Source organism: Brachyistius frenatus, unplaced genomic scaffold, assembly GCF_029030835.1.
Source record: "Brachyistius frenatus isolate BFR_SWC_R1_liver_20210118 unplaced genomic scaffold, ASM2903083v1 Contig_6, whole genome shotgun sequence".
Lineage (NCBI taxonomy): Eukaryota > Metazoa > Chordata > Actinopteri > Embiotocidae > Brachyistius > Brachyistius frenatus.
The window spans coordinates 8,453,196-8,465,550 of record NW_027210605.1 but is presented as its reverse complement, the minus strand read 5'-3'; positions in this window follow the sequence as shown (position 1 = coordinate 8,465,550).

Genomic DNA, 12,355 nt, shown 5'->3' with positions numbered 1-12,355 from the left:
GCTTATGATTGAATGGTTTTTCTTTGACTGATGCATTTCCTCAACAGTGTTTCAGCAGTGAAAGTAAGGAAGCACGGGTCACCTCCAAAAGCTCTCTGCGGCTGTCGCTCTAAAAGCAGCTTACCAGCTCTGAGCAGCCGCTGAACACCGGCTCCTTCCTGGTGAAAATGAGAACATTTGACAAGCCAAGGTCACCAGGGGGCTTTGCCTGTATAAGGCTTCAATCGCAGGGCCCAGCGAACACTGCAAAGTCATAAAGCACTTTGTCATCACTCGCTATATAAACTCTCAACAATCAAGTGGGATCACATTCCCTCCCTCCCGCCCTCCCACTCTGTGTGGCCCGTGTCACTTGATTTTCTCCTGGCGCTGTTTCAAATCCAAATGGAGTACGTGGATACTGGAAGGCTGTCATGTGAAAGAAAGGCTGTGGGGGCCTCCTTGGAACCTGAAGGAAAGCTTTACTCACCTTATACTGACAGGTAACAGAAGGCACTGTTAAGGAGCAATGAGGGAAAAGACCAGCATGCTGTAAAAAACAAAAAACAAACAGGGAAGTGCCTGGCAATATTTATGAATGGTCCATAATGAGCCATCGGGAGCGTGGTGGCCATGAGAACACGTAGGGGACACAAGACGTAGAAAAAAAAAAAAACAAATGCCCTTGTCCTGCACTGGTGGAGAGATTGGATTATCCAAGGGAAGGCCTGTCAGCCTGCTGAGGGACCGCGGCTGCAGGCGGCGCAGGGGCAACAGGTGCGCCACTTGCCAGCGCTTGTGCAAATTAGACTAATCACAGGGCCTGACTGTGGAACACCTGAAGCATGCTGGTAGCAGGCAGGTAGCAGAGGAGGGAGATGAGGAAAAGAGAAGGAAATAAAGGGTCTGAGTCCGTCCCCTGTCTCCTTTACAGCTTTTTTTTTTTACATTCACAATGGAGTTCCTGTTCTGTTAGCACAGTCATTCAACTTCATACAATATTTGTCTTTGCTATCTAAATAAACTAAACTCGTCTACAGTCGCGCTCGCGACTACTGGCGGCGCTTGACACGGTGGCGGTCGAGTTGAGTGCATGTTGACTGGTGCTGCGTTCAAATGAGGTTGTATTTACCGTGTATACGAGAAGGAGTCCATGTGAACTGCCCATCAGGTGCTATTCACCACGTCGTGGAACTCAGAATTTTCTGTAGGTCACACGTTCATGAGTTCTGCCGTGCTTGCTGGCGTTTACGGGAATGACAGAGGACGCGGACCTTCATTTTTCGTTGGATGTTAAGCTAATATATTGTAATTTTAGCCGTGTAGAGTTTGTCTTCGTAACTTAGATTACAGCCTTCGTCTGAGGGAAATGTTGATCTTCCCAACGGCCTCATCTTTTCCCTTTGTGCCTTTGCATTTCCTGCATTACGTTAGCCCCCTGTTAGCTTGCTCGATTGTAAGCATGTGTGGCTTCTAGACTGCATCCGTGTTTTTTTTTCCGACTTGACCACCTGAACGCCAAGCAGACGACTTCCCACGTTGTAACCACGAGCTCACGAGTTCCATTTGAACACAGCAATTGACAATGCTAATATGCAGATGTTTAGCAGTTAGAATGTTTCCTAAAGAGAAGAGTCCATTTGAAGGCCCCCGTCTTGTGGAAGTCGTGATGTTGGAACTAAAAATTGCCTTTAAGCCCCGAGTTCACGAGTTGTGACGTGTTTGCTGACGTTTACAGAAATGGCGGAGCCTATAGAAGTTCAATTTTCTTAAAAAGTTGAGCTAAATATTGCTTCTTACCTTCAATAATGCATGCGTGGAAAATGTTCTTTTCCCGCCATAACTATGTCTTTGCACTTCCTGCATTCCGTTACCCGCCTGCCAGTTTGCAAAATTGTTAGCCTCTGTGGCTTCTAGACACCCTCCATTTTACTGTTGCTTAGCGGTGGTGTTCTTACAACTTAACCATTTGAACAACAAGCATACGGTGAGGACAACTTCCCATGTTGTAACCACAAGCTCACAGGTTCCATTTGAACGCAGCATTAGCTATTTAGAAAGCAAATTTTTTGCTAATTAGCACGAAACAGGAAGTACACCCTGGAAAAATTCAACTGACCCAACCCCACCACCATTTCTTGAGCAAATATTTAGATCGCTATTGTATTTTTGTTAAACTAGGTCAGCTACTGCAGGAACAATACATTTCAAGTGGTGGTGTTTGTGGTTTGATAAGCTGATCCAACCTTGAAGCAGTGTTCCTTGTGAAAAAAAACAAAAACGTACTATTTCCACAAGTTGGAGGGTTTTTGTTGTAAATTTGTAACTTTAACCTTCTGAATTTTTTTCTTGCAGATTTGTGATTTTGTAGTCGCTAAAAAAATGTCTGATTATTTTCCATCCTCCTACTGCTCAGTGCCTGTTTTTTCTTTTCTTTTCTTTTTTCTTTTTTTTTTTTATCTCAAAAGCATTTTAAATGCAACAATCAAAAAACTACAAAATCCTGTTAGGTCTGAATAACAATGTTGAGATGACTCCTGTCACTTTTGAAAACTCTGGCAAAGCTTAAAATACTTTTTTCCTTTATATTCAACTTTGTCGCAGTTGGGCCCTGAAGTTTTTTAACTGTAGGCGTTGAATGTCTTGTGAAAAAGGGGCAAGGCACATTTACCCGTCATTTACCCACCCTTCTCCTCCAAAATTGGCAAGGATTGTCAACACGAAATACAATCCACATTTTCATGCCCTTTGAGGTTAGGAGAGCGAGTGAAAAAAATAATCCCCAAAATCCCTCAGTGGACGCCCAATGTCTTGTTTTGGAGGGTCTGCAGTACTCAGAATTCTTCTGGTAACAGAAACCCGAAATGAATGATGGACATTTTCTATTATTAGCATCAGCAGAATCTTCCCAACCTTTGCTTCTTCCATGCTGCAAATATCACATTGCTGATGTATTCCATATTAAATTACTGAGTTTTAACCGAGCGGTGCTGTGCAGTGTCTGTTATCAACAACCATAATGTGGAAGATTAGCACACATGATGCCCACCTGTTGCCCAGCTCTGTTTTATGAAGGTCACAGCTGTGATACTGAAACCGGTCTTTTTAAAGGCTCTCATGATGTTCATGTTGGGCTGCTCAGATTCAAGAGTCATTCAACAGAAATAAAGCTGATTGTAACACTTTAAATTTAAATGTGTCCCAACAGTTGTGCTACGATGTCTGTCAAACCAGGGAAAATAGAAAAAGTGTTCTTTTAAATCTTAAAGACAGACCCCAACACATGCTGTCCTTTAAATGCCACAGTTGTCACATTTCTGGCCAACCAGTCTATTTTAAGTTTATCTCTGATCCCCAACCAGCCAATGTCAACTACATGAGAGAAGTGACATTAATGGCACAATTAAGAGCATATTTCCCATTTCTCCATAGTAGATATACTTAGTAAGCCCTAAAAGAACCTCAAAAAAAGAAAGAAAAAAACGTTCTTAAGTTATTTGCAACCGCATTATAAGGTAAAGGGGAAAAAAAAACAACGTCCAGTTCTGTGTCAAAGAAGTATTCATTATTCATTAACCACCGCTAATTACATTAATACATCTTTTGGCAATCATTCACCGTCTATTTTCGATTTACGATGAATGTGGGAAAGTTAAACACTCTCTTATCTTAAAAAAGATAAATCAGAGCTAATAATGAACTAGAGTGTATAGAAAAAATGACAATACATTCTATTCATTTACTGACATTTCTTCCATAGATACGTATAATGATATTTAGTGATGATTGTAACTTTTACAGCATTTTCTTCTCAAATCGTCTTTATTACAGAGCTGTTCTGCTCTCATGAGTCAGAGATTACTGCAGCATTGACCTGTTCCCATGTATAGGAAACATTTTCAGTTTTTCTTCCACATTAGTGACTAAAACTTCATCTTTTTGTTTCAGTTTGACATGGTGACTGAAGGGAGAAATGAGTGACACTTCCTGCAACCATGAATGTGTCCATTTCTTTATGTAACTGCGCCGTTGTGGCGCAGAATAAGAGGAATTTATGAAGGCGGATTCAAACTCGTCTTGTATGTACAAACTGACAAACCACGCGAAGCTGCTTCATCATCACGTTTTTTGCACAGAAAATGGCTGTTGAAAGGCTTTCATGTTATTAACATAAAAATGAGTCACAGGGTGCCGCTGCCAGAGTCGAGCGGTTTTACAGCTCTGTCGAACGCTGTCTGTTTTGTGTTCCAGCCGTCATCGCGGAGCAGAAACACCATGTTGGACCATTCCAGCTTATTGTCAGCCAATATGCCGGGCTTTTTCCCCTGAAAGAAAATGATCCCTTTCCCCTCGGACTCACGTCAAATTAAGCAAATTTACAGCTTAGCACTTAAGAACTTCTCCGTTTGCCAAGAAAGCGGCAGCAGCGGGCCTCGGTTGCCAGTTAGCGGTGCTGCGCTGTGGCAACTGAAGTGGAATGAGAATTACTCTGGCTTCTGACAGAGCGCCGGCCCATTTGACTTTTTTTTGCTGCAAGCTCTCTCCTTTTGGATCAGACTTATAGAGTGATGAAACACTCCCACTCAACTCTGGAGACCTCTGGTCCAAATTTGAAGCAAAGTACTTGAAGGGTAATGACCATGTGGCTACGAGCCAGCACGATTCAGCCGTTTCGTGCACTTGGTTCTGGTTGCCGTCTGCTACTGGTTGTTGTTTTTTCTGCTGGCAAAGTTGTGTTGATCTCGGGGGATGACTAATCTGTGGCATTGGACAAACTTGAGGCAAAGTAAAACAATTAGAACACAATGTTTGGTATTTCTCAGCAAACATTTATGTAACAGGGCTGACGGGAGGCTCATTTTTCACAAGCAGTTTAAAAGGGCCTCCACGCTAATCTTTCCTCTGGATTCTGTTTGTGTTTGTCCGATGACAACTGCATGTTTACCAAATAACATCTCCCGTGTAACATTACAGCCCCCCCCTACCGCCCTACCCTCTCCCACCTGCCGTGAAAATGTGTCCACTTCAAACACAGCTCACAGAAATATGGGAACTGTGTTTGTTCCCAGCTCAGCACAGTAGCCGCGTTTCATTTTGTGCACGACGGCCACATGTTAACTCGTGGTTTAATGACACGAACACACCCGCCCCTCATAAATTTTTTTTTTTTTTTTTTTTTTTTTAAATCCAACATTCATCAGCGTTTAAAATGTATCGCTGTTAAGGACCTGATGTACTTTCTCATCTTCTGAAGGTCAAACCCATAATGACTCAAATGTCTTAAAGAAAAGTCATATAGATTCACAGTTTTACTTATTTTCTTTCCTGTGTCGCTCTGAGTGGACCGCTGCCCTTCAACAGACCCTGACCTCACGGTGCAGATAAAGAAAACAGAGAGGAATGAAGCTAAAAAACATTTGAAAAAAACACGTGTTTTATCTGATTCGTTGCTACGATGATTTGATCGAGAGTTTCCATTTGCTCAACAGTCCGTGTGAACCGGCCCGAGTTTAATCCAGTATTTCTGGTTTTTGAGGTTAATACCACGCCACCGTTGTTTGTTTTCACGAACTGAATGTTCCAACAAAACTGTGAGAAAAGAATGCTTTGTTAGCTGTGTGACCTTACAGAAAAAAAAACGTGTTGAAAGACAGATTTCTAGATACGCTGCCCTCTAAAGAATGTGAGATGTGTTTATGGAAAAAATAGAGAGAAGAACATTTTTTTTTATTTTTTTTTTTAACCATACCAGAAACATAAGCAGGTGTTGCACAAGAGTAGGACAGTTATTCAAATCTGCTGAGGGTATAGAGGCGTAGATCTGAGCCTTATACAGGATAGGATCTGTAAAAGATAATTATATATTTGTTAATGCATTAAGCCGTGGAGGCGGATGAAGTCAATGTTCGTCTGACCAGCGGTTGGTATGTTGAAAAGCTTAACATCCAACCTAGTTCTCTTGGTGTGGTTGGATATAAATGTGGAAAATATAAAACTGATGGAAATCCCTCATTTTTTGCAGATCTTTGTGGACCAGTTTCGGTGTTTGATGTTTGAAACTATCTCATGTTACAACTCACATTTTCCTATGGACGGCTTTAACACTGATTCTCCCATAGACTTGGAAATTCTTGTTATTTTGAACTCTGTTCAGTACTTTAAGTCTTAAACGCCTTATTGCAATAGCTGCTTTGTTTTTTGTTTTTGTTTTTTTGTGTAGTATTTTTTTACTTGCTGCTGAATGACAGACTCGCGATTACTGTGAATATCAAACTTTGATATAGAGTATCACGAACCCCGGTCACACACGTTCAAAAGGAACAACGTAATATCTAAACAGAGCCACATAAGGCAAAGCCACATGTTTCTAAGGCCCTGCATCCAATAAGGTCTTGTTAATGGTAAATTGGATGAGTGTGTGTCCAATTCTCCATTTCCTCAGAGGTGTCTCAGCAGCAACAGCTGCTACCAATGGCAAAGCAGCTTTTTTCACACAGCCCCCTTTTCTGCAGTGTGACCGCGGTCTTTCCAAAATAAGCTCATACACATGCAAAAATAGATAAATGAACATCTATTGCAAAGGGCACCGGATTTAAAGAGAGGTCTCACCGGGGCAGAGTGCTGAAAGAGACGAGGGAAGCATCTCATCCAAAAACGTGAACTATAAAGGGGCCAATGAAGCAGTAAAATGAGGGGTGCATGCATGTCATATATACATGATAGATGATATACTGTATGCCAGTGGGGCCTATCAGCAACAAACTACTCTTATGACAAAGATATGACACAAGCGAGATCAGTCATTTTATGCAAAACATTTCTGTACTCGGAGCCAGCGCCTCATTCTGCAGTGCTCATTCAAGGATTGGTTACAAAAACGCTTCTTTCCACATTTAAGGCGGACATAATCTCACTGGACGAGTTGGACGTCAACTGGTGGAGACTCAATGTTCTCGGTCTAAATCAGTCTGTTGTTAAGCTCTCACGAGACGCCTGCCATATACTGAGCATTTCATTCATTTGTGTGTTTCAGGGGCGCGTGTTTGCGCTTCAGGAGTTCCTTGTACCTATTCGCTAACGGTAACCAAGGTGTAGACCGCTAATTGTCGCCACATCAAGTTGGACTGTTGTCAGCTTTACTGAAGAGTCGGCGGTCATCACAAATCTCTCCCAAATAGGCCAGCAGGGTTCCACCTAACCTGATGGGTTCAGTAGGCCGTTACTGACTTGGAGAGGTGGGGGGGGGGGGGGGGGGGGGGGGGGGGGGGGGGAGTAATGCTGCCGTGACGAGCCCTCCCTTTCTACCTGCTGAGGCTCAAATGGCCTCTCTTCCTGCTCGCCGCCAGGGAGGGTCGTCGAGGCGACGCGGCGGCGCCTGTGTCGGCCTCCGCCAGTGCTGCAAATACCAGCCTCGTTCCGGCGTGTCTCCGTCTCCTCGGCTCCACGTCTCCCGGTTCGGTTCGGTTGGGTTGACTTTACCTTTCACCCTCAACACTTCGCGTCCACGTTTCTCACCCGTCCGTGCGTTAACGTTCACCGCTGTCTGCAACTCATCTTCAAAACCTCGTGTTTCTTTTACAGTTTAACTTTGTTCATTGAAAACAAAACTCTCGACTGGCACATCAACCTTTCCCGTCTCCCCTCCTCTTCGTCACGAGCGTTGAGCCGGTCGCGACGCCACTTAAAAATGCACGCGAGTTAACTTGCAAAAGTTTTTTTTTGAACGAGTAAACTTTGACTGTTTGTGATGTAGAGTAGAGTCACTGATCGTGTTGTATTGACCCAGTCGTTCATCAGCTAAAGAAAAACAATGATCGGGTAAGCCTGTGCTTTACATTACAGCTTACTTATCTCATTTTAACACTAGACTGTGGCAGCAAGAACACAGCGACAAGCAAGACCCTAACTCGACTTCTTTTGGAACAGTTTTCGGTACATTTTGTGTTATTTATTAACTGGAGCAAAAATACATTTTGAATTGTCCAGACAAGGTCGGTACGTCCAGTTTGTTCGCTACATGATTTGTTTTTAGTTCGGTACATAGCTCGCTAACTTGTCTAACTTATCTGAACCGCATATCAAAAAAAGGCTAATGTAACGTATTAACACTGTCAGCAATATGATAAAGTTAGTTATCTTCACAAGCTATTGCTACGTCGCCAGCATTAGCATTAACAGCTGTTTACTTACCAGTCTCTGTTGCGAGTTCAGCATCGAACTTCATGACTTTACTGAACGATAGCTGTTTCCAGCACTGGAAAGCAACGCCAAAGTTAACTCGTTTTGCTTTTTGCCACTTCTTCTTCCTCTGATGCTGGACTGGGATCTGACTGTTCCTAGAGAGACTCACTGTGGCCCCTTGAGGTGTGGAGTGGTATTACAAGACTGGAGAGGCCATCATCATGCATCTGGGCAAAACAAAACAAAGTTTCCTTTGACTTCATGTGAAAACTATCATTGCTATTATTGTGAAGTTAGTGACTTCACATTTTGTTAATTATTTTAGTTCATATTTTCATTTTTTTTTAACAAAAAATATTAGAGTAGCCTACCTTTAATGTTCTAGTTTTACTGTCAAATTATAATTTCAGATACACATTTAGCCAGATCTATGCACAGAAAACCCCAACAACACGGAAGCTACTGTGTTACAAATGCAAAAGGAGTGTCTCACTAAAGCAGCGCCAGCTATACCAACCTTGGAAATGAGTGTACTAACTAGCTGGGAAACATAAGATTTTGTTTGACGAAAATGTGCCTGATTATTCAGTACCTTCAGCTGACACGAGGCAACATTAGCGTTCATTCTGAGTCGCTTTTCTGTCCCCTTGATGAATTTAAATCCAATATTCACACTGCTTTAGCCCCTGCTTTGGTCTCCACCCACTTTGTAAATGCCTGATGGTGTCAGCTAATCCATCGCTGTGTCTGTTTGCCATTTGGCGCTGAGCAGGTGGCGTTCAGTTGAGTTTATCATATTTCTTTAACTTAAAATAAAAAATGTCACCCAAAAATGACGCGGTGAGATTCAACTACAACTGAGCGATGTGCCTGGAACAGGAAGCTGAAAAAGGTTCAGATAGTCAGCATAAATGAGGAAGAATGTTAACATGAAACTATTAATTATAATGGCTTTTTTTTTTTCTCTCTCTCTATTTTTCTTCCCCATTGCCGGTTAGGTGTAAAAATAAATAAATTAAAAAAAAAAAACTGTCAGCAATGGCCTCACGTGAGCTTATATGTGCCGGGAAGAATTAGAGAGACAGAGGGGGAGATAGACAGATCAACAAACCAGGAACAGTATGTTTGTCTCAGTGGTGTGTGCCTGGAGGCAGTTTTTGCAGAGAGATGTGGACTAAAGTGAAGAGTACTGTAGACACATTTCACTGACGTTCAGTATCTGTGTCTGGGGCCTGAACGCGTGGCGCTGTGGGTGCTCCTTCATGTCATCACACTGTAGAGTACACGCAGTCCAAACACACTCAGACAGCCAACCTGAGCCCCAAATGACTCCCCTGATCTGATGCAGATCAGTTTTACACCTTGAGGTTCACATTGTTCACAGTGAGAGCGGGCGCAAATACACACATCAACACCTTTTATTTTCCGTTGGTTTCATGTTGCACCTAAATGAATAGCCCTTTATAAAATGGATATGAAACATTGTAGCTATCCAGAACTTCACATTTTAGTTTTGTTCAGACATCTGTCGTTTAACATACCATCCTTAAGTATATCATTTATTTTTATAGTGCACATCTGCATCTGTCAAAAGTTTCTTTGAACCTTTAATTGTTGATATCTCAATGTTTTTTACAGGATATATATGTGACGATGTTGCTCATACACCATGGATCTTAAATGTTCACTGAATTCACAATGCATGATTTTTGCATTTTCATTCTTTAATCCGTGCTGAATTGTTCCAGAATTGTTTTCAGTTTGTCTTCACTTCTGTCATTCTTTTACTTTTTGTTGTTGCAGTGACTGACCATACACACAGGTATTATTATAGTTTAATCTCATCTCATGTGATCACCCTCTCTGGTTTCATGGCTCACACATTTTTCTCCTCCAGCTCTCCCTCTGTCCATTACTGCAGGATTCGGGAACAGGCAGGCGGTGAGTCCAGGGCAGGCAAATCTCCATAAATCCTTCCACAGTGGCTACCCTCTTCAGACTCCACTGTACAATATCTGTCTTCATCTAAGAGTGCACAGGCCCGGCCACCTGCTTTTCCTCTATTCACCCCCTCCCTCCACGCTTTGTGAACTTAATAAAAGCTGCCATTAAGCAGTGCTTCATCTGTTTGGGCCCTAATCTGCCTTATAGGCATCATGTGACCACATATGCAGTGCACACCTGTCGTGTATGTTCCAAGCCTCAACTGTTGCCTCTCCACACTGCTCACTCTCTCACTCAACCTGTTCCTGGCACATCAACCAACTGCATGTCAGAGTTGGCCGGCACACACGCATACCCACCACACGCACAGTTGGTGCTCATAATATGTAGGACGTGAAGGTGTTTTGTGAAAAGACAGAAGGTGCATCTGGTGGATGATGTTGCACTCTTTTTTTATTGTTATTATTTATTTAAAAACACATTGACACTGAAAACAGGCCTAAAGTTATTCAGTATGCTTTTATTTCACTGAGTGAAAAGCTCAATCTTTGCATAAGACATGCAGAAACAGAAGAAAAACATAAATATAGCACAATGAAGATGAACAGCACTGTATCCAAATGGAAATAAGCAATAAGGACTAGAATGAATAGCAGTGCTGAGGGCAACAAATTCAAGTAGAGACTTTTTAAAAAATTGCTTCATTGTCTACGTTTCATATAAAATGTCTCATAAATCTAGCCAAATTGAACGCTAACGGGAGATGGCTTTTAGTCCAAAAGTGCAATATATTTTACAAAGTCTAAAATGCTGCTCTGTTTATTCACTACTCTGCAGTAAGCAGGCAGCTTTCATATTACATTTTTTCCAGGAGTGGAAATACATCTCTGTTTATTTCTCCACCACTTTTTTATACCATCCTTTTTACTCTGTTAATTAAAACAGTAAAATGATCTGTCGGTTCGGCAGCAGCCTATGCAGGATTTGGAGGTCGTTTCCGTCTGGTTTTTGTGTAATATAATTTTCATGTTTATTCTGTTTTTTTTTTCTGTTTTTTTTTTCTGGTAGATTATATACAGGATGCCAGCTGGCTGACAGATGGTGATGCCTTTACCCGTGTTTTTTTTTCTTTTTTTTTTATTAAAAAAACATCACAAGGAAGAGAAGGAGGAAGGACAGGAACAGCTGTAGACAAGGGGACAGACAGAGTCAGCACACTGGCCACTCGGTGACACCAGGGAGTGGAAGGAAAACTCAGCACATGGCTCAAGGCAAAATAAAAAATAATAATAATAACAAATGTGCCCTGTTAACATTGAGCAAGACACAGAGAGCCATCTTGTTAGCAGTAGCAGGCCCCTAAATCTCCCTAATGGTCCTCGGCTCTGATCTTGTTCTCGCACCAGAACGTCAAGAGTGAACAACGGGCGACCCCAACAACAAATATTGTTGATTCCTCTACCTGCATAAATGCAGATTGGTTCTTGTTTTTTCTTCAAATTCTGTGACAAGAAAAGTGTCCCAGTTGGATTTATAGCGAAACAAAGCAGGGAAAAGACTCACAAGGTCATGAGGTTATGGTCTGGATTGAAGCTCGGAGCAGCTGGGACAGAACCACAGGTCCGTGTTCATACAGCCTATCTGCCTCTCTCAGGGACAGGGAAAGGGACAGACACACACACACACACACACACACACACACACACACACACACACACACACACACACACACACACACACACACACACACACACACACACACACACACTTCAGTAGTATCACTGACTGATAAAAAAAAAAACGAAAAAAAAGAGAGCTCTCCTGCGACCTTTTGCCCTCCACACATGACCCACAATGTCCTCAGGCTGAAGCACTATCAAGCACTACATGTGTATTGTCATAATAATTATAGTTTCTTTATTTTCAACTTTTTACAAATCCTGCTATTTTACACCCTCACAGACACACAGACACACGCACACACACAAACTGAATTCAAGTGCACAACGTCTCCCAGCGCCTACAGTTATCTCAGCAAATGATGAGAAAACAAAACAAATGTAGTAAATGCCTCTGCTTTACAACAGAGTCCCGAGAGACAGTTCAGTTTGTGAACGCAGCATGCCCACAGCAAAGTAAATACAAACCAAGGATTTCAGTTAATGAGCAAAAAAAACAAAAACAAAAGCACACACAGAAAAAATGACAATGAATATAATGAGTTGATAAATAAAACAGAAACATTAATGAC